Source organism: Mustela lutreola, chromosome 2, assembly GCF_030435805.1.
Source record: "Mustela lutreola isolate mMusLut2 chromosome 2, mMusLut2.pri, whole genome shotgun sequence".
In the NCBI taxonomy this organism is placed as follows: Eukaryota; Metazoa; Chordata; class Mammalia; order Carnivora; family Mustelidae; genus Mustela; species Mustela lutreola.
The window spans coordinates 96,950,300-96,977,392 of NC_081291.1; the positions used below are offsets into that span (position 1 = coordinate 96,950,300).

At 41.1% G+C, this 27,093-nt stretch overlaps 1 long non-coding RNA gene across 1 annotated transcript; it reads right to left on the bottom strand.

Moving 5' to 3' along the window:
- Window positions 1–10,349: 10,349 nt before the first annotated feature.
- Window positions 10,350–25,598, bottom strand: LOC131825836 (uncharacterized). The gene is made up of 4 exons (XR_009351327.1): window positions 25,184–25,598; window positions 24,958–25,057; window positions 23,282–23,426; window positions 10,350–11,116 (listed from the first exon to the last, which is right to left on the bottom strand). It is a non-coding gene; the product is annotated as an uncharacterized LOC131825836 (long non-coding RNA).
- Window positions 25,599–27,093: the final 1,495 nt, after the last annotated feature.

Sequence of the window (27,093 nt, forward strand, 5' to 3'; positions counted from 1 at the left end):
TGATGTGTGTTCCTTGTGTCCTGCCCTTGCATCCTAAGGAAATGTTCCCGAGGTTTTGGGAGGTAAAGCCTGTTTAAGGTGCACTGGTGCCCTCTCGTGGTCGCTTGTGGGTCCTTCCTGGAAGCCTCTTCCACAGATAAGACAGTTGTCTTGAAAGAAGTTAATGAGAAATGATCACTCAAAATGCCATTGCTGATTGTCACAGCTTTCCTTCTGCCCATGTTTTTTGCCCCCTACAGGCATGAGGTTTCTCTAGGATAGGCAGGCTCTTCCGAGTGGTAGCATAACCCTAAGGGTTACAGGACTCTGCCCTTCCTTCCAAGGCAGAGGTCTCATTACTAACGAATGCTGTTCAAGGGTTAAGCCATGGGAAGTGACCCGGACCACATCTCAAAAGAAGAGGATGCACCAAACAACTCTCAGAAAGGCTCTGAAATGAAGGCAACCCACAGAAAAGGGAGATGAGGCTTCATCTCCCAGAACATAGCCCACCCTCAAAAGAGAAAGAAAGCTTTTTAGAAGCTAAAAAAAAATGAAGCTCCAGTTCTGGGTGAAAAATCAATCCAAAACAACCAATAAAATTTTAATTGATTCAATGCAACTAACTTTTTTTCCAATAAACATGATAGGAATGATACACGATCCCATCATTGTCCAATGTGGTCTGTGTCCAATGCTTTCTGTGATGGTGGAAGGTTCTCTGTCTGTGCTATCCAATACAGTAATCACTACATGGACCACTGAGCATTTGAAATGTGGCCAGTGCGGAAAAAAAAAAAAAATAAATGTGGCCAGTGACGCTGAGAAGCTGAACTTTGTACTTCATTTCATTTTAATTAATTCAAATACCGCGTGGGCTAGTGGCCACCATTTTGGATGACACAGGTTGAGGGGGACAGACAACCACAATATAAGCAGAGTTTATAGTACAGGAAAGTACAAAGAAATATCCATGGTGGGAAGGACAAGTTGAGATGATCAGAAAAGAATCCTAAAAGACCAGGCATTTGAGCTACACCTTGAAGAATGGAGCCAAGAATGTACTAAGGAACTCTTTCTTACTAGGCAGAGATGCTAAGGAATGCATTCTAGCTGGCAGAAATAGTATGCCCGATAGCATGGAGGTGGGAGACTGTACGTAAGTGTCAAGGGAACAGAGGTGTGGAATGTGAGGTGCCTGTGGCTGGAAGAGCTACCGGAAGCATCCATAGAAATGAGGAATCTGAGGTCTTGCCTGCCTTGAAGGGTATTTTGGTTAAAATCAATAGTCAGTAGAACTATACTAATCTCTCCAGAGGCTAGGAGGGAAAATGGGAGGCTGTTCTAGCACTAGGGCTCTGGGGCAGAAGTCACTGAGGTTTGCCATCAGAGTTCTAGTTTAGGTTTATTAGCCTAATGGCTGTGTGTGGAGAAGTTACAGGGACCAGGCCTCAAGACAGAGTATCAGCAGAGAATCGTTATAACAGTTGGCCCAGTGACAAACAGGGAAGGGACTTCATCAGAATGAGGGAGACCCTGGCCCCCCAGTCTCCCACATATGATACATCAGAACTATCATGCTGCTCTAACCATAGTGAAGCCAAAGACTCAGAACAGCTTCATACCCTAAGACACATGCCATCCAGCAAGCAAAAATTAATTTCAAAATAATTTGAGTTCTTTCTTGCATTTCTCAGACACCTTTGCACGGCCTCCATTCATACCCAGGCACCTTGAAGGCCACAGCACTCAAAGAAATTCTCCTTCCTCTCCCATCTACTTCACTCATGCCCCACAGCAGCTCTCACATGTCCCCCTCCCCACACCCTCAAACTGCATGGGAAACTTTTCCATCACTAGGTCCTGAGCTTTCTGTGTTTCTTCTTTCTCTCTTCCTCTCAGCTCTCAGCTCGCAGCTCTCTCTCCATCCCCTAGTCTCCATTTTCTGCCCTTCTAAACTGCAAGGAAGTAGTTTTCTCACTGTGTAGGGGAGAGCAAGAAGCAGAGCTTGCAAAGCCAAAACAACCCTTCTTCTCTCTCTCTCTCAACACACACACACACACACACACACACACACACACACACACAAGCTTATCCCATACACAGAAAGACACCCTAGAGAGTCTGGTAGTCTACTGTCTTCACTTCTCCTCCCCCTGCTTTTTTTCCCATCTTTTTCTGGAGTAATTTCAAAGTAGGGGCCTCAGACCAGCAGCATTGCGTCACCTGGGAGCTAGTCAAAAATGCGTGCATGAGCCCTAGTCCAAACTACTGAATTCCAGGCTCAGAGGAAAGGGCTCAGGAAACTGTTTTAATGTGCCTGCCAGGAGACTCTAATCATTAAATTTGAAGAATCACTGGCCTAACAGATTTGAAAGCCATTAATCTCCTGTGCCTGTAGAGGTGCTGCCCAGTGAACTTGACTAGATCCATCTGCCCCTTTTAATAAATCTTGGGACTGGGTAATGAGAAGTTTCCCAGCCAGAGACATGGCCATATTCACACTTAACCCTCCATCCCTACAAGAGTGTTGGCTAGGGCAGTGTTTCATGACCTCTTGTACATCATGGCTAATGAGGAAAATGAGAGGATTTAGAGACACATGAGTAAACACAAGGTGATCTCCACCAGAGGTGCCCTGGTATGGGGATGACAGTATACCTGGGGATAAGCAGTCAAAAGATTTCCCTGTCTGCCTTGAAGGAAGCAAATGTGAGACCGTCTCCTAAGAGTCAAATATTGGGTTTTGTCTCACCTATACTAGGGCCCTGAAACTCAGCGAGTGAAAGCCTAACTCGTTGCCACAATCTTGCTGGTAGCCCATTCGGCCATATAAGGAGCCCCTTAGAGGGATGAGTCTTACCCATATCAATTTCGGCTTCCAATTCCAGCCCTAGGAGCTCAGATCTATACTTGGTTACTTAAACCTGTTCCATGTGATCTATTCATCTGGTCTCCCTTAGTCCTAATAGAAATACTGCTTATCAACAGGAGAATCAGAATGAGCTTTCAAGGTAGTGATGACATCCAATGTTTTCCTGACTAAACTTTGGCCTTTGGTTCTCCTGCCGCTTAGCAGACTGCCTGCTGCAGTCCTTACTCTAGTAAAAACACAGGCAGGATACACTTCTTAATAACTTGTGCACGTGTATGAATCCAGCATAGAAATTATAGCTGTGGTCCACTTTACCACACATCCGATCCTGGGCGTTGGGCAGTCCTGCTCAGGAAAGCCCATCTTTGGTGAGTCTGTGCTTATACTTACTTCCTCATCAAGGCATCAATTTCAAACCACTTCTCCCCATCTCTGTGATTTCTTCATCCCCTCTTCCTTCCCTTCTTTCCCTCAGTTATTCTCCTCTTTCCCTCAGTTATTCTCCCTTTCCATTTTTTTCTTGTTTTCATACTTTTCCCATGAAGGAAAAAAAAGTAGATTACATTAGCTGACGTGTACTGGAAAGAGCACCCAAGTTGGAATCTAGCTCCCTCAATTGAACTGTCAGCTCTCTAATGATATATCTATAAGATGTAGATAATAATGCTTTTTCTCAGAGTTTATAAACAATTACTGAATGGCTTCAATGCACTGAACACTGTGCTAGGTATTGGGGATATATTAGTGATCACTAATAACCATACACTAGCAATTGTGAGAGGTACTCTGGAAGATGATACAGAGTGTCGTAATGGCATCTGGCATGAAGGTTCATCTTTTTCAAGAGGGGCTTAGAGTTGCCACAAGTGTATGACAGAACATTGTAAACAATAGGATCATATGAAAATGTAAATTATTTTTTTTAATGTAAATTAAAGGCACCTGGGTGGCTCAGTGGGTTAAGCCTCTGTCTTTGGCTCAGGTCATGGTCTCGGGGTCCTGAGATCGAGCCCCGCATCAGGCTCTCTGTTCAGTGGGGAGCCTGCTTCTTCCCTCCCTCTGCCTGCCTCTCTGCCTACTTGTGATCTCTCTTTCTGTCAAATAAATAAATAATCTTAAAAAAAGAAAATGTAAATTATAATAATTTTTATTTTGATCTATTTCTTCTCTCTCTTTTTTTCCTCATTCCTCTTCCTTCTCTTGTTGCTTTGGTGTAGGGGGTGCCTCAAATCAATTCTAGATTCTCAAGCAAGGATTACCATTTATAGATTCAATGCAAGGTACCCAAACCAATACAGCAACTTGTATCCAAACCCACCTATATATTCAATGCAATCCTTACCAAAATTCCAATTGCATTTTCTAAAGAAACAGAAAAAAAAATGATTCTTAAGTTTGTATGGAATCACAAAAGACCCAAGCATCCAAAGCAATCTTGAGAAAGAAGAGTAAATCTGGAGGTATCACACTTCCTGATTTCAAACTATACCTCAAAGCTATAGTGAGTCATCAAAATCATATGGTTCTAGCATAAAATCAGACACATAGACTGATGGAAAAGAATTGAGAGTCCAGAGATAAACCCATGCATATATAATCAACTAATATTTGACAAGGGAGCCAAGAATATTCAATGTGGAAAAGATAGTGTCTTCAATAAATGGTGCCAGGAAAACTGGATAATCACATTCAAAAGAAAGAAACTAGACCCATATTTTTCTCCATTGACAAAAATTAACTTGAAATGGATTAAAGACTTAAATGTAAGACCTGAGACTATGAAACTCCTTGAAGAAAATATATACATCGGTTATGAAACCCTGACATTGGATTCAGCAATGTGTTTTGTTTTGTTTTGTTTTTGTTTTTTGCTTAAGACATACAAAACACAAGCAATAAGAGCAATAAAGGCAGAAATAAACAAGTGGGACTACATCAGACTGAAAAGTTTCTGCAGAGCAAAAGAAATGGTTGATCAACATAATGAAAAGGCAATCTACAGAATGGTAGAAAATAACTGCAAATCATATATAAGGGGGTTAATATCCAAATATGTAAGGAACTCCTACAACTCAAAGGCAAAGATAATAATAATAACAATCCAACTTTAAAATGGGCAAAGGACCAGAATAGGCATTTTCCCAAAGAAGACATACAGATGGCCAATGGGTGCATGAAAAGCTGCTCAGGATCACTCATCATCTGGGAAATGCAAATCAAAACCACAGTGAGATATCACTTCATCCCTGTTACAATGACGATCATCAAAAAGACAAGAAATAACAAGTGTTGGCAAAAGTGTGTAGAAAGGGGACTGACTGCATTGTTGGTGGAACATAAACTAGTATAACCACTATGGAAAACGGTACAAAGTTTCCTCAAAAAACTGGAACTGGAACTACCATATGACTCAGCAATCCCACTTCTGGGTATATATCTGAAGGAAATGAAATCACTATCTCCAAGGGATATCTTCACTCTCATGTTCATTGCAGCATTATTTACAATACCCAAGATATGGAAATAGCCTAAGGGTCCACTGATGGATGAATAAAGAAAATACAGTATGTTTAAACAATGGAATATTATTCAGCCATAAGAAAGAAATTCCTGTCATTTGTAACAACGTGGATGAAACTTGAGGGCTTTGTGCTAAGTGAAATATATCAGACAAAAAAAGACTAATACTAATATGCAAAACCCATAAAAGTCAAACTCATAGAAATAGAGAACAGAATGGTGTTTGTCAGTGCTGGGGAGTAGGGGGGAGGTTAGAGGAAATGGGGAGCTGTTGGCCAAAGGACAAAAACTTCCAGTTATAAGATGAGTCCTGAGGATGTCATGCACAGCTTGGTAACTACAATTAACGTACTGTACTATATTCTTGAAAGTTGGTAAGAGAAGAGATCTTAAAAGTTCTCAACACACAAACACACACACACACACACATAACTGTGTGAAATGATAGATGTGTTCACTAAACTTATTGTGATACTATTTCACAATATATATGTATATCAAGTCATCATGTCATGCACCTTAAACTTACACAATGTTATATGTTAATTATATCTCAAAGCTGGAAAGATACGATAAAATAAAATAAAACCACTAGATATTTATACAATCAGAAAAATGCTTGGTAAATATTTAGGGAGAATGGGATGGAATACCGGGTTTGGAAATAAGGATGAATCTTCAAGAATTTTTTAAATAAGGTAAGCATTTATTCAGCATTTATTGAATATCCACACCTGCCAGATGCCATGTCAGGCACTGAAGATACAGTGAAAAAAGACATGTGCCCTTCTGGTGCTTACCCCAAAGATACAAATGTAGTGATTCAAAAGAGTACCTGCACCCCAATGTTCACAGCAGCAGTGTCCACAATAGCCAAACTATGGAAAGAGCCCAGATGTCCCTTGACTGATGAATGGATAAAGAAGATGTGGTATATATATGTAATGGAGTATTACTCAGCCATCAGAAAGGATGAACTCTTACCTTTTACATCAGCCTGGTTGGAACTGGAGGATCTTATTCTAGCAAAATAAGTCAATCAGAGAAAGACAATTATCATATGGTTTCAGTTATATGAGAAATTTAGGAAATAGCAGAGAGGATCATAGGGAAAGGGAGGAAAAAGAGAATGGGAAGAAATCAGGGAGGGGGACAAACCGAGAGAGACTCTTAACTATGGAAAAGAAACTGAGGGTTGCCTAAAGGGAGGTGGGGAGATGCAGTAACGGGGTGATGGGCATTAATGAAGGCACGTGATGTGATGAATACTGGCTGTTGTATGCAACTGATGAATTACTAAACTCTGTCTCTGAAACTAATGATGTTCTGTATGTTGGCTAATTGAATTTAAATACCAAAAAAAGACATGTGTCTACCCCCAGGGAGCTTACATCTGGAGGGGAGACAGCTGAGCACATAGCATACTGTGACAAGTGCTTTGACAGTGGGAAGGTCTGAGGGGAGTATAGACAAGAGGCTCCCAAACCAGCTTGGAATATCAAGGGAAGCTTTGCAGAGGAGACAAGTTGGGAGCTGGGTCCAGAAGGAGAGGTAGGAGTAACCCAGCTGGTCTAGCTGAGGGAAATCTGTGTCACCTCAAAGCAAACATAGAAAGAGCTACAGAGCAGGAAAAGTCTTTAGAGAACTATAAGGAGCACATTATATAGAGAGAATATAGGGAAATATATAAGGGAAGGCATCTCAAATATTCCAAGGACCAGAATGTCTTCTCTCCCTCAAAAAGCCACAGAGGGAGAACACAAGATGGCAGTGGTGCGATGGGATTGCACAAAGCAGGGAGGCCTTGAACCGTCTGACGGAAACTGCAAATCTAAGACAAGTCGATAAGATATGGGTGCTCACTTGCCCCTTGGGGTGGGGGTTGGGGAGAGCAAAGTGACACAACATTCGTGGAGGACAAGGCAGCTCTATGTATTGAAAGCCTCAAGAATGCCCACGTTTTCTGACCTAGCAATTCAACCTGTAGAAATGGATCCTAAGTGAAGATTTTTTCTTACAACGATGTTTATAATGGCATTATTTTCGAGTGCTGAGGAACTGGAAACAAGCCAAGTAATGGTTAGATGAACTGCGGCACAGTAAAATAGCAGATGGCAATTGTAATTGTGCTCTTAAACAGCACTTAATGATAAGGAAAATCATCAGGATATAATTTCAAGTGCAAAAAACAGGATACAAAAATTGCATGTATAGCATGATCCATTGTATAAAAATGTATCTATATATGTATGTAGGTTTATGCAAAGAAAAAAGACTGGAAGGAAAAATAACAAAATATCAGCAGTGGTAGCATTCCAAGCAGTCTTTATTTTATTCTTGAGGCTTTTCTTTGTATTCCAAATTTCTATCCTATGTATTTCCTGCTATTATCAGAGAAAAATAACAGATGTCACAAAAGAATATGTTGACAGAGGCTATTTCTAGAAAATGAGGTTAAAGCTGACTTTTTAAATTCTTCATGCTATCCAAAATATTTTCCCAAAATTTTATGCTATGACTAGTTATGACTTTTTAAAAGAAATCATTGAAGAGCTGTTTTTACTAGGAACCCAGAATGCTTAGGGAACAGGCTGCTATTTTAAGAGATTCATGATTAACTCACCTGCTGAGAACAGGTGTCAGCTTAGCAGAGAATAACAGGGTTGTTTCCTCCTCTACCCCCAGCACCAGAGGCCCTCCTATTGCCCTTCCATCTTTTATGCCCCATGCACCTACCTTTGGGAATGGGAAGTCGGTACGGCTTTTGACCTTGATCTATAATCTGCAGGTTTAACTTTCTTTTGCCTTTTCGCTGTAACCTGGCATTAGGAGGGTTTGCAGGTGGCAGGGCCAGGCCGCCCATTAAGCCTAGCAGATACTCCTGGAATGCTGGGAGGGGATAGCCCACAGAAAGGGGATCTTCTAAAGTAAGTACTCGAATCCCTTTGTGTAAAGATCTCTTCTCCTCACCGTTCTTCATTTTTGCACCCAATTAACTAACAACAATTTTTCAGCAAGCACATGCCTGGCAAGGAAGTATTTGAAGGCTGGATCACTTCTCCTATCTTTCCTTCTCCTCTGTGTATTAGTTAGGCTCTGTGGATTTTGAAAAGCATTCTTTTGTTGGAGGAAACAGAAGCTACACTCAGTGTCATTCTCCCATGGTCTTTATCATCTGCAAATGTTGCACTAAATTTTCCAAACAGCAGGCCTACAGCTTCCATGCTCTACTTGCCCCAAACATAGCTTAAAAAAAAAAAAAAAAAAAAAACAAAAAAAAAAAAAAAACTTGTGCTTGTCTTTGGCCTTTTTTTTTTTTTTTTTTTTTTTTTTAAAACCACAAGCTTTGGCTTGTTTTGAGCTTCAGCCTTCCTGACACTCTTCTCACGGGTATGACAGGCCTGGGCCAGACATTAGTTCCCACTGCATCCCCATTGCCATGGGATTATGTTCACCTCAGTATCTAAAAATGTTGAATATATTTTGTTTCTCAGATTCTATACCTGGTCTATAGTGTACAGATCTTGAAGCCTATGCACACTGCTTTGAACCCATTTACTGGATGCTTCTGCCTGAAAATGTCTCTGTTTTCAGATTTCTTTTGTGCTGTGTGATAGCTGGTTTCATGGTTTTATTTCTCCCCACTCCTGCCAATTTTGGGTGGAATCTCTCAATTAGGTAGGTGTTTCCTGTCAAACAAGTCTTCCCAGACTTACACAGTGCACTCAGTAATCTTGGCCAGAGGGCTGATATCAAAAGCCACAATCTAAAACCCAAAGCCTGCTAGTTAACAGTGGGAGTAGCCAATACTTCAATTTTCATTCCTCATTATTCTTCACAAGTGGCAACCTTTAAAATGGAGGGTGACATGTTTATAGCTTCTGCCCACCTCTCCTCTTAGCCTTCCATGTATTTTATAAGGGCTTTCAAAGCCAATAAAGATATATATCTGGCAGGGTTCTGCCAGCACTCACTCCTTCATCTATAAATCTATAGGTGTGACTACTGATCAATAGTACTGATATATACTGCTGGGTGTCAGCCACATCCTGCTTGCCTGTGTGCTCCAGCCTGACAATTCGCCCCTGTTCCCTGTGTCAGCCCATGGGGTTCCCCTGAAGGGAGTTGTTCACCAGCTCCATGACTCACCTCTTCCTCACTGGGCGGGAAGAGCCTTGGCGGTCTCCTGCCCGGCCAGCGTCCGCCACTGCTGTGCTGTCTTGCTGTTGATGAGCGTGGAGCCTCTAGGCAGAGCACAAAGCTGCACCCTTGGCCCCAGATCTCCTCTGCAGAGTTGGGGGAGACCCAACCAAATCTTTCACCTCCCTGCAAGCAGATAGAACCCACTGTGCCTGCAACGCATACTGCCTGCTTAGGCAGGAAGCTAAGCATGTCGCGTCCTGCAACAGTTCTCTTGGCTTTCAGACTTTCTGTGTCCTTTGTGGCTCTCCCTGTTAAAATGTGCTTGCTCACCAGTACATACCCTAGAAAATCCTTTCATAGTTCCCTTAAGAAAACAGCTCTTATTGGGACACCTGGAAGGCTCAGTTGGTTGGGCGTCCGCCTTTGGCTCCAGTCATGATACTGGGGAGCCTGCTTCTCCTTCTGCCTGCTGCTCCCCCTGCTTATGCTCTCTCTCTCTCTGACAAATAAGTAAATAAAATCTCTTTTTTAAAAATAAAGAAGAAAAGAAAATTGCTCTTATTGATCATCAACTCTACTTCATAATTTAAAAACAAAAGAAAACAGCTCTTAAATCAGCTTAATCAGAGCACATCAACTGCCTCTCCCTGTTGATAATTATTAACTCTAGCAAGCTCTCAACTTCAAATGTTTAAGAAGCAGCAAACCGAAAACAGAGAGACAGCTTACCCTCACAATGGTCGTGATTTTCCTCACACCTCTTCCCACCCATGCCTATTTGCTGGGTCTCCTGGAGCCAGACACTCAACAAGGGTTTCTTTTTTTTTTTTTTTTTTTTTTTTTTTTTAAAGATTTTATCTGTCTATTTGACAGACAGAGATCACAAGTAGGCAGAGAGGCAGGCAGAGAGAGAGTGAGAGGGAAGCAGGCTCCCTGTTGAGCAGAGAGCCCGATGCGGGACTCGATCCCAGGACCCTGAGATCACGACCCGAGCTGAAGGCAGTGGCTTAACCCACTGAGCCAACAGGCGCCCCTCAACAAGGGTTTCTGAAACACTCCCATCCTCAGCTAATCCATTGTTTTAATTTATCCTTCAGGAGCCTCCAGCCTCATCTCTGCAGCTACAAAACTGTGGCTACAGAAGATGATCTTGTCAGCCTCATCTTTTATCTGCAGCAGATACAAATTTTTGCTCACCCACTCAGATGTGGAAAATGTGATGTTATTACACTATGACTGAACTTAGTGCTTTAGTGCTCATTTCTGCTTCATCCTGCCAATGCAGGATAATTCAGTCACCTTCAGGTTTTTTCTCTTGGCTCCTTTTGGGTTAATATTCAACCATTTCAGGATTCTCTCTTTGTTCTCATCTTTCAATACCCACACGCAATCTAAAGTCAGGTGGGACGTGAGGTACAGTTTAGGTTCCATCTTGGCAACTGGAATGAGGAAATGGAGTGTCACAATCTTCTCTCCATGCTAATTTCTAACCGAGATAGCCAGCTTCTTGCCTGATCCTTATTGCCAGGCACTCGTGTCCAGGGCTGCTGTCAGGGGTCCTTCAAAGCCTCCAAAGTCAATGGGCTGCATTCTCCTTACCTAGGCATACAAGATTTAGCAAATAAAAATATAAGAGACAGGTGAAATTTGAAGTTTGAATAACAAATGATTGTGGGGGTGGGGGATCCTAGCCAGCCATCAGCCCTCTCTCTCTGTACTTTCTCATAAAAAAGAAGTGGAGGGACCAAGACTTCCAGGCCTCCCCTATGGAGGCAGGCCTGACACAGCTCATCCCTCCTGCTATGCAGGTGGAAGGAAAAGCCAGAGAGAAAGCCACCCCTATGTGTATGACATTTAAACACAGTTACCTCCTCTAGGAAGCAAGAGCCCATATCCCAGAATCCAGCCAGATGAGATGTTCCTCTTCGGGTTTAATAAGTGTATAAGTTCGGTTTGGGATAACGAAAAAGTTCTGGAGATGATTACACAACAATGCAAATGCACTTAATGTTGCTGAATTGAACACTTAAAATAGCAAAATTTTATGTTGTATATATTTTACAATTATTTGTAGAGTCCCTCTTCATGGAGAGAAGGGAGGTAGGAAAAAAAGACAAACACAGCCTTCCCAAATCATAGATTAAAAAGTAGGGATGCAACCATCTCCTTTGCCTTCTAGCAGTGCCCTCCTCCATGCTTTGGTTTACCCCTCAGCTGGAGGTAAGATTGCTGCCCCCAGTCTGACCTCATCTGTAACAACTGCTATTGGAAGAGAGTCAGGGGCTGCCAGGAGCTCTCCTAGAAATTGAGGAAGTCCCTTCTCGAAGTCCCAGCAAACCTCTCCTCACACTTCATTGGCTCAGATTGGGTCTCATGCCCATTTGTTACCCAATCTCTGACAAAGGAGCATTTGACTGAGGACTTTGTACCTGACCCCCTCCAGTATGCCACACATCATTTAAATACTTTTTAACACTTAAAAATCCACTAGCACAATCAGGCCCAGACTTGCAGTGGAATAAGGATCAGGCTTCCCCTGAGCAGTAGGTTGTGGGAGAATAGGTGAGGAGAGATCAGTTCCTACCCAACAATGGGCCTCTTGGGAATGGGACAGGGAAAATGAATAGACAATCTAGCATCCATAACATGTGGACTGGGTAGAGTGGAATTGTACTCTCTGGTACTTACTTGGATATTACCAAAACCTCAAGAAGAAAGAAGCTGAGAGTTAAAAGCCTGGTATTCCATTCTGTGACATCTTCCGCCCGCCCACCCCACAAAAATAAAAGTCCTGAGTAAGTTCTATTCAAGCAATTGGTGTGAACCCTGCAAGGCTGAATCCTCAGGCACTCTAACCTTGATCATTGTACCCCATCCCTACCCCAGCCACCCCAGAACATCCCTGTTCTGCTCAGGGATCCCTGGTGTTCCCCAATGATGCTCCTTGCCAGACTGTTGTCTTCTATGTCCTCAAATAGAAACATCTCTCACACCAGTGTGGCTAGTGAAGAAACTGTTTTTAACTCTAATTATGTAAACACACAATTAGAATGATTAGATAGTCACTAAACATGTGGAATGAGGCATGAGACAAAAATTACGTGGATTTGGGGGAGACTTATAGTGAATGTAGGAAACCCAATCCACTAAAAAGCAGTAGAATAAATTGAAAATGAAAGTAGAATTCAGCTTATAGTATTCTTTCAAGTTTAGGGCCCCAGGAGAAAGAAGTTTTATAAGAAGTTTTGAAAAGCCATAGAAAATTGGACAAGCTCATCTAATCCAACAGAGATTCTTTCTAAAGTAAGAAGTGAAAAGGGTGGCTTCCCTAGGGGAAGGATGAAACCTTTCTAATAATATTTGAGTGTAAGTTCACAGGTGCGGAAGTAGAAGGGGGTCTGGAAAAGATAGTTAAAATCTACATGCCATGCAGCAAACAAAACAGATGTGAAGGAACATTTGTCTGAACACTCTGTCCCTGACCCCCTCCAGTAAATACACCACACATCATTTAAATACTTTTTAATGCTTAAAAATACATAATTTCCAGAAAGTGTGTCTATGACACGGTAATGTGGGCTTATTTGTTAATCACTTATTCAACAAATATTTTCTAAGCACCTACTATGTACTAGGAACAGCCTTAATATGTGTGTCTCTTATATAAATATGGTATTATAAATGTTTAAGAACTATGTGAAGTGAAATGTGTTTTATTTCCACTCTCTTTAGATATACTTAAAGCAAGACATTTTGATTAGTTTTACCTGCTTATTTCTTTAATTGTGCACTGAAAAATTGGACATTTAATTGTTTCTAGATTAATTTCAAGGTTTGTAGCAAAATTATAGCTTTTACAGACATCAAAGAAATAGCTTGGAGCTATCATAAAATAATAAGCAAATATACTAAACTGGGGAAAGAATGCAGCCATTTTTAATTGAGTGTTCTTATTCATTATTAATTATCAGAAAAGGAGAAGTAATATAAATTCTCATATCAGTCATTTTTTTGAGAGAGAGAGTGAGGAGGGGCAGAGGGAAAGGGAAAACCTTAAGCTAAAGCTCCATGTTGGGTATAGTCTCAAGACCCTGACATCATAACCTAAGCCAAAATCAAGAGTCAGATGCTTAATCAACTCAGTCACCCAGGCACTCTCATATCAGTCGTTTCTAGTTATGAAAATAATTATTGTGATAATCTTCGTTCTGTCTATTGATCTGTTTAATAAATTGGTGTTCTATTATCGTATTACTTGTACTAAGAATGTCTTTGTGGGGCATCTGGGTGGCTCAGTGAATTAAGCCTCTGCCTTCGGCCCAGGTCATAATCTCAGGGTCCTGGAATCGAGCCCCACATCAGGCTCTCTGCTTGGCAGGGAGCCTGCTTCCCCCTCTCTCTCTGCCTGCCTCTCTACCTACTTGTGATCTCTCTCTCTCTCAAATAAATAAATTTTTTTTAAAAAAAGAATTTCTTTGTGGACCTGAGTAGATATTCCGCTAAAGAAGATCTACAAAAGGTCAACAGGTACATGAAAAGATGCTCAATATTGGGTCATTTGGGTGGCTCAATCAGTTAAGCATCTGACTCTTGATTTCAGCTCATGTTATGATCTCAGGGTCATGAGATTGTGCCCTGTGTCCGGCTCCACGCTCAGGGAAGTCTGCTTGAGATTATCTCCCTCTGCCCCTCCCTCCACTCTCTCTCCCTCTCAAACAAATAAATAAAATCTTTAAAAAAAAAAAAAAGACATTCAATATCACTAGTCATTCAGGAAATACAAATTAAAACCACAATGAGATCACTTCATACCTGTTAGAATGGCTATCATCAAAAAGGTAAGAAATAAGTGTTGGCGAGGGTGTGGAAAAAGGGAACCCTTGCACATTGTTGGTGGGATTGTAAACTGGTACAGCCACTTTGAAAACAGTTTGGAAGATCCTCAAAAAATTAAAAAGAAAATTGCCATATGATTTTATGCCAGCGGTTTCATTTCTGGGAAATAGCCAAAGCAAATGAATACCAAGTCAAAAAGATAGATTCACCCCCATGTTCACAGAAGCATTATTTAAAATAGCCAAGACATGAAAATAATCTAAGTGTCTATTGATGGGTGAATTGATAAAGAAGTGGTGGTGTCAATGGAATACTATGCAGCATCAAAAGAAATGAAATCTTGCCATTTGCGACAACATGGATGAAACTAGAGCGTATCATGCTTAGCGAAATAAGTCAAGCGGAGAAAGACAACTATCATATGATTTCCCTGATATGAGGAAGTGGTGATGCAACATGGGGGCTTAAGTGGGTAAAAGAAGAATCAATGAAACAAGATGGAATTGGGAGGTAGACAATCCATAAGTGACTCTTAATCTCACAAAACAAACTGAGGGTTGCTGGGGGGAGGGAGGTTGGGAGAAGGGGGTGGGATTATGGACATTGGGGAGGGTATGTGCTTTGGTGAGTGCTGTGAAGTGTGTAAACCTGGTGATTCACAGACCTGTACCCCTGGGGATAAAAATATATGTTTATAAAAAATAAAAAATTAAAATAGCCAAAAAAAAAAAAAAAAAAGAAGTGGTGGTGTATATACATATAATGGAGTATTATTCAGCCATGAAAAAGAAAAACACGGAAATCCTACCATTTGTGACAAGGATGAAACTTGAGGACATTGTGCTAAGTAAAATAAGTCAGTTAAAGAAAGACAAATACTGTATGATTTCACTTATATGTGGAATCTAAAAACAAAGCAAAACAAATTCATAGAAAAAGCAATCAGACTTGCGGTTACCAGAGGCAGAGGCTGAGGGAGGGAGAAATGGAGGAAGATTATTAAAGGATACAAACTTCCAATTGTAAAACAAATAATTACTAGGGGTATAATGTACATGATGATTGTAGCTAACACTGCCATACAATGTTCAGAAGAGTTGGAAGAGTAAATCCTAAGAGTTCTCACCACAAGGAGAAATTTTTTTCTTCCTTCTTTTCCTGTTGTATTCATATAAGACGGTAGATGTTAACTCTACTTATTGTAGTAATCACTTCACAAGTTATGTAAATCAAGCCATCATGCTGTATGTCTTAAATTTCTACAGTGATATATGTCAATTATTTTTCAATAAAACTGGGAAAAAAGAATTTCTCTGCAAACAATGTAAGCTAATTTTCATATGCTATCTGATATATACTTATAAATAGAAATGTACTACATTTTACTGTGCTTTGTAACCCTCCATAAATTGAATTTTTCATTTTCAAATTTAATCAATTCAAATTATTTATGGCTATAATTGTATTAAGTAAGAAAGTGGTTGAAGTTAAGATTTTGAAAAGCTGGCCATAAAGTGAGCAACATTAGTTTTAAATGGAACTATTCCATCATGGATTTTATTATTCAGCCATATGAATAGTACTGATAGAAATTATCCATGGCGAGCATAATCATTTTTATTTAATTGAGTTTTACCTTTGTCAATACACACTCCTGTTTAAATATACCTATAAAATATACTATTCTCTGGATGGCTGTGGTGCAGTCGTGCAATCTTTATGCAATGTCAAGCTAGGAAAAACAGCGTGGAGTACTTAATGCATCGAGTTTGGGTGGGTACTTGTAACCTGAATAAACTTATGCTTACTGGGTCTTGTTGACAACAAACAAATTTCACTGCCATACCTCCATCTTTAAATGTAGTTCTGGACTATACCATTGGTGTCTGGAAATGCAATCTAGCAGGATGCCAAATACTGGCAGCAAGAGCCCCAACCTCAGTATCCTTGGAGAGAAGAAAATGTCTTCTCTCTATGTGATAGAGGATTGGATTGTAGTTGGATTACTTAAGGATTTAGTTTTATCCCTATTTTGACATGTGATTAGTAAGTGAGGAAAAGAGATAAACAAAGATCTAATGTTAAAGTTCTGTGCTCTTTCCACCATATGCTGCCTTAGCTATCTATGGGTGAAAAGGAATTTGGTCCAGGTGACAGGCAACATGGATTTGGGGTCCATTGTTCCTACTTGCCCACCCTCAGTGATCCTAGGCTCAATTTGGACATTGTGTATGGTTAGATAACATTTCTATCTTTCCCCTTTATTTTATATCCCTCCTGTTCTCCATAGCTTTCAAATCACCCTCTTCTGCCCCACTCCTCTGATCATGTCCAATTCAGCTGGAAAACTAGACTTTCTCATTTAACCTATCATTGGCAGTGGAGTATGTTAGAAAGAGTACAAACTGGCTTTTTATCATCAGAGATATCTAGATTGGGACTTCAGTGCCCTTGATTTGGGGCAACTATAACTTTCTAATGCAGTCATTGAAAAAATGGAGATGATGATGATGATGGTGATGACAATAATAAATGAGAAAAATAATATCACCAGCCTGTGGTATAAAGGAGACCTCATATTCCAGTTACACCGCTGCCTCTTCTCCATACTCTTTGATACCATGTTCCTGTGTCACCAGATGAAACAGGGAGACTTTGCATTTTATTGCTTGCCTCATAAGTTTGCATATGGTGATTTCTGATACATAATTTTTGGGTTTTTTTAAAAAATATATTTATTTATTTATTTCAGAGAAAGAGTGTGTACATGCAAGGAATGAGGGAGCAGTGGAGGGAAAGGGAGAAAGAAAGCCAAGAAGACTCCAGACTGAGTGTGGAGCCCCATGTGGGGCTCAATCTCACCACCCTGAGATCACAGCCAGAGCTTGAAACCATGATTCTGATGCATAACTGACTGCACCATCCAGACGCAAAAAAAGAAAGAAAGAAAGAAAAAGAAAAAGAAAAAGAAATATTTAATGGATTTCAGAATTAGGAAGTCTTTTCAAAGCATAAAAGTATTAGAAGAAACAAAAAGTAAATTGCTTTTATATAATCCCTGCCCTAGTAAAGCTAATATTTTAGCTATTCTCATTTCCGTATTCTTCCAGGAAAACTCTAGAATTATTTTGTTATCATCCCCCTGAATAAAACCATCAATACTTTGACTAGGATCATGTTAAACTTGCAGCACTGCGATCAAAGCTGAAGCCAAGACCTCTTATCAGCAAAGCAAAGGGTTTTCTAGGAACCCCTAGCAAGTTTCCGCTCATGACAGAGCCCAAAACTGTCACAGAAATGACTACCTTTCTTAGCAAAGGAAGCTATAAAAGATATTTAGCCCCCAGCTTCTAGAATGGAGGTAGGAGGAGGGAGATGAAAATGGATGTTGAGTGATCCTGCAGGATCGGCTGCAAATTCCCATGGAAGAGGACACAGAGGCAGGAGCTGCAAGAGCTACTTGCCCATCTACCTGGGCAAGATGCAACACAAAGATTACTGCTGTGGGATGCAGGCAACATGAGGCACACTGCTAAGAAGGCCGCTCTGCCCCCATTTGCTATAGGCAGCCAAGCAGCGTCAAATACTCTGAGGACTGGGAGCAGCCACTAGGGAAAGTAACTGCCTTACAGATCAAGAGAGTCTGGGGCAGCCAGCAGAGCAGTGGTCTTGTGAGAGGCCTCTCTCAAATGCCTGTGGGCATTGCATCTCTGGGCAAATTCTGCTGGCTGCCTATCCAACAGCCATGCCCCCTTCTCCATTGCCAACAAAACCAGTTGTATCCATGTCCCCAGTCATGGATGGATGAATTCATCCCATCCATGGATGAAACTTGTTTGATCAAAACCCATCATGCAGTTGCTGTCCCCCTTGGACAGTTATTGGGCTAGAGGTTAGCAATATGACTGAGCTTTGGACAATGAAATGTAAGGGGAAATCTGCTGGAAGTAAGTTCTAGAAAAATGCGTTGTGCCAGGATTTTTAAAAAAAAGTATACCATCCCTTTTGTCCCTGTTCCTTCTTCCTGCCTTGAACATGGTTATGTTGGACATCATGCTTGAAGCAATGGTTCCTCTGACTTGCGTCCACAGGGCAACAGTCTAAGAACAAGAGACATTTTCTCGGGTTGGCAAAAGTGGAAACATAGAGAGCATAGGTCCTTTATGATTTTGAGATTTTGAGAAAGCCAGTGCATCACTCCTGGAACTGCCTACCACTGGAATGATGAGGGAAACAACTAAATGTCTGTATTATTTAAATCATTGTTTATACACCATACCCAGTGCTCCATGAACCTTGGAACACTGAAAAAAATTAAATTTAATTTATAAATAAATAAATCATTTTGGCAGAGTTGTTGTATTACTTGAAACTGATGGGATTTCTGTTACAACCCTAAAAAAGAAGAACAGAGCAGAGCATTGTGAGTTGGCTTGTTCTTGAGTAAAGACCTGGGAGGCAGAAGATATCCAAGAAAAGCAAATGAGCTGGCAAAATCTGTGTATTAATATGAATGTGACCTCTTCCCATTACCCACAGGCAGTGAGTCAGGTTATACCTAAAAAGTAATTTGAGGGGCACCTGGGTGACTCAGTCATTAAGTGTCTGCCTTCGGCTCAGGTCATGGTCCCAGGGTCCTGGAATCAAGCCCTACATCTTACTCCCTGCTCAGCAGGAAGGCTGCTTCTCCCTCTCCCACTCCCCCTGCTTGAATTCCCTCTCCCACTGTCTCTGTCACAAAAAAAAAAAAAAAAAGAAAAAGAAAGAAAGAAAGAAAACTTAAAAAGAAAGTAATTTGAGAAGAAATGACATTTTTATACAATACAGTCTTCCATTTTAGAAAGATAATGTATTTCTCAATTATTTATATCTCTTCTATTCCTAAGTTTTACATTTTTGTCATATATACCTCACCTATGTCTTGTTAGGTTTATTCCTAGATATTTTGTGTTTGAGGATATTGTCTTTCCAAAGACGTTGGGGTTCACTAGGGCTCTGTCTTCTGCTTTCTTTCCACCCCACAATTGCCCTGGAAGATACATCCTTTCCTGGCCCTCCCCACTACTAATTCAACCTGTTCCTTCTCCATTCTGGGAAAATATCCTCAAACTCCTGGGTACATAGACTTTTTCCTGGACTATTTTTTGGAGGTCATCCAACGCTGATTGACAGGAAAAGGTAACATTTGGAATCCAGTGAGCTTGAGGTTATAACGTGTCATGTCAGCAATTGCTAAACAACAGTACATCAGATTAGGTCAAGAATTTGTGAAATGTTTGTGCCAAGTGAAATGTCAAAGCACAAAGTGTGTGAAAGAAAAAAATCTCTGTGCCAGTCAAAATGTCATTCTGCCTTGCAACAAGTAATTTATTCCTTTCTGTCTTTATCGCCATTCTTGTTTCACACGTATTAATGTTGCCTCTAAGTAATTGAAATTAATAGTGGCATTATCAGTGGTTAAGGGCAAAAACTAAAGAGCTAATTTAGAATCACTCAGTCAATTTGGACTCTTTTTGAAAAATGGAATTTGTTAACCCAAGCTTAAAAATAAGCCCTTACCTGATTGTCCAAAGCATTCACACTGCAGCTGCCATTTGTTCTGTTAATTTTTTTAATAGGTAAAAACAAAGCACAGAAGATAGTTTAAAGAATAAATGTTTTTTAAATGCTGTATCTGAGGAATTGCAAACCTGGTAGAAATGCTATAGATATGATTACCAGATCAGACAGTAGATAGAATGGAATAAATGGAATGCCTGTAGCTTGTTGAATTGATTATGAAATGAACCTCCATAATGTTTGTCACCATTTTCCTACTGGTTTTAATTTCTAAATTGGCAGTGCTTCCCAGAGAACATGGCGTCTCTCCATGCCATTTGCTTTCTCAGAAGGCAGCTTTCTATTGCACAGTCATGGCCAAGCAGTGGGAAACAGGTCCTGCTCTTGATGTTACAGCTGCCTGGTTAATAAACCAAAATGTTTCTCTGTAGACATCAGGGCCAGGACTAGGGTGAGGCAACGGAGGTGCCCAGAACACTGCCCTCCAGGAGGCCTCCATTCTCAGGTGCCACCCTGCACTTACATAGCCTTGAGGTGAATGCTTCCTTAAATGTTGTGCCCTAGGCACCGCACTTGCCTCACCTCTGTCCTGGTCCTGGTAGGGCATTATTGTTGCCCTTGGAATTGAAGAAATCGTCCTGGGAATAAAGAACAACTCTGTAAGTCTTCCAAGAATGGTAACTGAGTTCCTGTCCAATTATATTAATTCCACATACTAGAAATTGAATGATATGAATTTGAAGAGTAGTAAGAAGCCTGTAATTGCTAAGATGAGAAAAAGTTCTCAAAAAGGGAGTCTAATTAATGGCTCAGAACAGGCCCAACAGAGTGTAAGGACCATGTGGGACCACCATGTTCCAGATTTTAGGCTTCACATTTTCAGATTTGGAGCTCAAACTTATCAACACAAAGAGAGACGGTCAGATTGAGGAAAACTGACAAGGGAACTACAAATAATTCAGAATTCCAATTCACTAAGTTAGAGTTGTAGATATTTTCCAGTGACCCTAGTGTTCAATGTTCAGGACACCCCTCCCTAGAGCCCGGAGATGTGGAACAAAGTGTTAATCATCAGAAATCTGAAAATGAGCATGGAAAGACAGCAAAGTGGGGTGGGGGGTTGTCATTACAGAATATTTTATCCAGGCCAGGGAAAAGTCCTGCTTCAAGCCAGAATACTTTGTGTATCTCTTCACTCAATAAATAGAAATTGTGCATCTACCATGTTCCCAGCAAACCCTGTCATCTCTACTTTCAAAATAAATTCTAAACCCAGTACTTACTGCCATCTCCATAGTAATGATCTAAGTTAAGCTCCATCTTTCTGCATCTGGGTTAATGGAACAGGACCCCCAACTAGTCTCCTGGCATCCACCCTCTCCCCGATACAGTCCATTCTTTACCACCTGTCAGACTGCTCTTTTTAAAATGTGAGTCAGATCATGATGTACCTCAGTTCAAAATTCTCCACTGACTTTGTACCTGTTGGAATAAAACCCCAAATCCCTTTCTTGGGCTGCAAGGACTGCATGATCCCACTCCAGCTCTCTGATCTTATTTCCCACCGCTGCCCACTTCACTCACTCCACTCTAACTAGAGACACTTCTGTCCAGCTCCTGGGATACTCCAAGATCACCTTTGCCTCAGGATCTCTGTACATACCCCCCCACCTGAATAATTTATCCCCAGATGTCTGCATGACTCACTGTGCTTAATGCTTAAATGTCTATGCTTATCTGTCCCCTTACTGTAAAAGCTCCCATGACCATCTTATCTAAAACAGCATCCTTCCATCACTTTTTGTCCCCTTTCCCTGAAGAATTTTTCTTTAACCATCTGACAAGTTTCTGTCTTTCCCCAGCAAAAGGTAAGCTCCATGAATTTTACCTGTTTTTGTTTATTGCTATATCCCTAGTTCCTAGAACATTGCCTGGAACATGATAAATGCTCCAAATATATTTGCCGAATTAAGGGTGAATACACATAAGTTATGTAATAATTCTGGTCACTAGGAAAGAGTATTGGTTGGTGGGTTGGGACTTTTCTCGGGTCTCGGTGAAATAGCATTTTAGGACTCTTGATCTCCCTTTGCTTTTTTTTCCACAGTTATTTTTTTAATGTATCAGAATATTTAATAAGACACTAGCATATTTATGAGTATCTGATTTTTTTTCAGTTGCACACTTCAACATCAGTTGAGTTGTGACAGGTGAGTGAAGGGCAACCATTCAACAGGGTCTATAGGCATAGCATATCAGAAAACGTAGCTGACATGTCTAGCATATATATAAATCATACCAATATTATACCTTAGCCTACACAACTGGGATATTACTTTAGATTATTGTCTACCTTCTTCAATGTGACCTCTTCTCTACCTTTAGTTCTGGAGTTTATTCTGCCAGTCCTCAGGGTTTGTTTGTGGTGTTGTTGTTTTTTTGTTTGTTTGTTTGTTTGTTTGTTTTGGAGGTATATAGGATTATTTGGTAGTTATCTGGTTGTATTAGTGGGAGCAGGTGAGTCTAGAGTCCTCCTACTCTGCTGCCAGCTTCCCCTCCTCCAATCTCCCTTTGCTTGCTCCATGCCCAGCAGGGAGCCCAATGCAGGCCCTGAAGTCATGACCGTGAAATAAGACCTGAGCTGAGATCAAGTGTCAGACACCTAACTGACTAAACCACCCAGGTGCCTCTCCCTTTGCTTTTTGATGGACTAGGTAAGGTGTGTGATAAGAAAAGAGGGATCAAGGTAAAATCAAGATTTTTAGCAAGCACAAATGGAAGAATGGAATTTCATTTCTGCATCAGGGAAGAGCAGATTTGGAGGCTGGGAGCTGAAAATCAACAGTTCATTTTTGAACATAGGAAGTTTAAGTTGTCTATTGGATATTCAGTGGAGATGTTCACTAGGCAGTGAGATGTAAGAGTCTGTAGTTCAGGGGAGAGAGTCAGGCAGAGCATAGACATTTGCAGCATAGGGAAGTTATTTAAAATCATGGAAGTTTGTTGATCCTCTTGGGGGCAAGCATAGACAGGTAAGAGAGGAGTTCTGAGGACTAAACCCTGAGATGCACCAGCATTAGAATTCAGGGAGATGAGAAAATAGCAGTGGAAGACAACTACAAGGGGGAGCAGAGAAAAAAAGTTACCAGTTGAAGAAGGAAAAGGGTCTAGGAAGGATTTTTTATGTATGAGAAATATTGTAATATTTCTGATGCAATGGAAATGATCCAGTGAAAAGGGAAAAATTAATGGTGCAGGAGTGATGAACAATTGCAGGAATGAAGTTCTACAGTAGGGAAGCAGGGCTGGATCCACTGCAGAGGTGGTCATGGCTCTGTAAGTCATTACAGAGAAGCACAAGCAACTCACCTGTAAGCAGGAAGTAAGGCAAAGTCTGTGCCAGAAAGTATGAAGGTGTGGTGATAGGAGCTTGTGGAAGTTCTTTTCTGGTTGCTTCTGTCTTAGTAAAATCATGGATTGGAGCTATTGATGACAGGCAGGAATCAAAGGGTATCTGATGTTCAAAAGAATATATTGGGTAGAGGTGAGGGAGTGGAACATTTGAAATTTTTTCTTTTTTATGGTAAGTGTAATTTGAAATGACTGGGTTGAAGGTATGGCCCTAGGAATGGTGACTGAGGTGAGAATGGTGGCAAGACCGCACATGTGACTGGTCTTCCCCGATATGACCTGGGGCTGATACATGTGTAGAAGACAATATTAGCTATGTTCCCTGAGCAACTCGAGTGTGCCAGACAATCCGTGTTTCTTTCTCCATTAATCCACACGACAACCTTGCAACAACCCAAAGAATCAAAGATGGTTATCCTCCGACTGTTTTCACAAATGAAAAAAGTTAAGGCTTGGAGAGTTTCATTAACCAGCTCAGGGTAACGCAGCAATATGGATGCAGGATTCAGACTTGGCTCTTCTAACCCCAGGGCCACTCTTTCCTGTGTCTGTGACACACCTCTCCAATGTCTTCACCTGCAAGCATTAGTCCACAAGTTACAAGAGAGTTGGACCAGGAAGTCTTATGGCTCAACTTTTGTTGTTTGAGCCTGAGGCAGAAGTCTGATCCAGAGGTTAAATGCTTCAGTCTCCCTGAGAGAAAAGCCTCTTTTCACTCTTATAAGTTAGTGCCACTTCGGGGCATTGAAAACCAACACAAAGGGTCAAGTCTAACTGCTATAACCTATTTGGGTTTGTTTTACTTCAGGGGTAACCTTAGTGGCCTGCCCCAGCAGCTACATTTGTCTTACCATAGCAGGATACCCTTGGAGAATCCTGAAGCACAGACCAGGAGACTTCTTGGCCATTTACCATTTTTTTAAAGGCTTTTAAAAATGTATTTACTTTTTGAGAGAGAGTACAGAGGGAGAAGGGGAAGCAGACCCCTGCTAAACAAGGAACCTGATGTGGGGCTTAATCAGGACCTTAGGATCATGACCTGAGCTAAAGGCAGACACTTAACCGACTGAGCCACCCAAGCACCCCACGCCATTTACCACATTGTAACCCGAACTTCATCTGGAAAAATGTGAGGCCTGATACCCTGTCTCTGGTATTCCCAGAGTGTTCTATTATAAGTCCAGGGTTTCTATCCCCCGGAGGCAATTTATATAAGTGATAAGGGAAGAAAGCAGAGACATGAAAGTTTTCACAAAATTCATTTCTTGCTTCAGATGGAAGAAATTTGCATACATTCTGCTTTGTAATAGTTCTACTAGAAAGTCAGGGAATACTACCTCTCAGTGCTCCAAATGAGAAAATTGCAATCGAATGTCATTGCTGTTACTCATCTAAACCAGAACCATCCAATAGAATTTCTGCAAAAAGGAAATATTCTGTTTGTGCTTTCCAATTCAGTAGCCATTAGTCACATATGGATGTTGAACACTCAAAATGTAGCTAATAAACTGAGGAACAGAATTTTTATTTAATTTCAATTTATTTAATTTTCAATTTAAACCATCTGTGGCTAGTGACTACCACGTTGAACTTCACAGATCTAGATTATAAAACAAGAGGCCAAGCCACCTCACCTGTTTGAACACAGTAACCAAGTTTGCCCATAGAACCTTGCCATGAAGATCCTTGCTTCATCTGTTCCTCCTAAGAAAGGAGGGTCTCCACTGCTCACACCTTTTGGGGAAAAACAAACAAACAAACAAACAAAAAATAAAAACAGAAAGTCCATGTAACCATATTCTATTACTGCCACAGATCACTGTAAACTTTGAAGGTTAGAACCCATATTTACTGTCTCACAGTTTCTGTAGGTCAGAAGTCCAGGTACACTGCTGTAGTTCTCTGTTTAGGGTCTCACCAGGCCCAAGTCGAAGTGTGAGCAGGGCTGCATTCCTTTCTGGAGGCTCTGGGAAAGAATCTGCTTCAAGTTCATTCAGGTTGTCTGCAAAATTCGGTTCCTTGCTGCTATAGGAGTGACGTCTCTGCTTGCTTGCTGATTGTCAGCTAGGGGCTGCCCTTAACTCCAAAAGACCTCCCTCTGGTCCTTGCACACTTTCCTCCTACCTCAGATCCAGCAACAGCACATCAAATCCTTCTCACACTCAGAATCTCTCTGCCTTCCTCTTCTGCCCTCAGCTTTGAAGGGCTCACATAATTACATTGGATCCACTCGCATAATCTCCCTATTTTATGGCCAATTGATTAGTAACCTTAATTACATCTACAAAGCCTCTTTTGCCAATTAATATAGCATAAACACAAGAGTATTATCAGGGAGCAAAAACCCAGGAACCAAAATTCTGCCTATCACAACCAGATAGCAGAGAAACCAGTGAGACAATAGCTAGCAATTATTTAGTGTTTTCTAGAGTAGAAAATAAAAAGGACTTATTGGGGAAAAAAATTTTTTAAACAACCTCTTTTGAATTTTTTCTCTCCCTTAGAATCTTGAGTCATTTATATTATTTCATCATTATGAGAAATGGGCCAAGTGGTTAGTGTTAGGATCCCCAGACATTTCAGGGTATATGCCTTGGAGGGTCTAAGTCTTCGGAATAGCCTCCAGCAGAGAAAACAGAAGCTGATACACCACCTCGATGGCCCTGTCCCATCACAGCAGAACCTACCAGCAATTTTGAGCCCTCTTTCTGGTTTAGCCAGTGCTCAGTTAGATATTAAGTCCTGATAAGAAGTGGAGGCTGTTAATTAATGAACAAACCTTACATGCAAACTAAGCTACTCAGCTCCAGTTAGCAAATTCCAGTAAGAAATGAAGTGAATGGAAAAATACTTCCTTCTAATTAGGTAAAAAGAAACAGGGAGTTTTTCAAGTCCAAAACAAAGAGCTGCTTTGTGTTTGTCCTCCTCCTGAGAGAAGGGAGAAAGATATCTTTGAGCTAGGAGTTCAGGGAGAGAGAGAGAGACGAGAGAGAGAGAGCAAGCTGAGGGAGGACCAGTCTGTTATGAAGGACAAGCTGCTGCCTTTTCCAAGAGTAAGCCCTCAGGTCTGGGAAGAACCCATAAGAATTCACTTAGTGGGGGACACCTGGGTGGCTCAGTTGGTTAAGCGGCTGCCTTCGGCTCAGGTCATGATCCCAGCGTCCTGGGATGGAGTCCCACATCGGGCTCCTTGCTCCGCGGGGGGGCCTGCTTCTCCCTCTGACTCTGCCTTCCACTCTGTCTGCCTGTGGTCGCTCTCGCTCGCTCTCTCTCTCTGACAAATAAATAAATAAATAAATAATCTTAAAAAAAAAAAAAAAAAGGAACCAAAACATGCTAAAACAGTTTAAAAAAAAAAAAAAAAAAAGAATTCACTTAGGGGGACACAATGTTGAGAACATGTAAGAACAAAGACCTGGGTGGAGAAGTCACTGGGAATGCGCAAAGCTGTCTATTTGGTACTTACCCAGGTCTACCAATTCTACCTTTCTTACTTGAGGATGACTCATGCTCAAGAACAAAACGACCTTACAGCATGTTGCATGTAGTATCCCTTTCCAGCTCCAGGCAGAGGCCTCTTGTTGCTGACTAGATCACGAGGGTAGACAGCACCTACTCTTGGACACCGCCTGGCACCCTCTCTCCAGAGACTTAGAAATCCCTTATGCTGGAGGCCCAGACAGACTCTCTAGACTAGTTCTCATGCCCTATGACCTCTCCACCATTAGCATGGTTTATGCCCACCCTGAATGCCGGCCCTTCCTATGGCC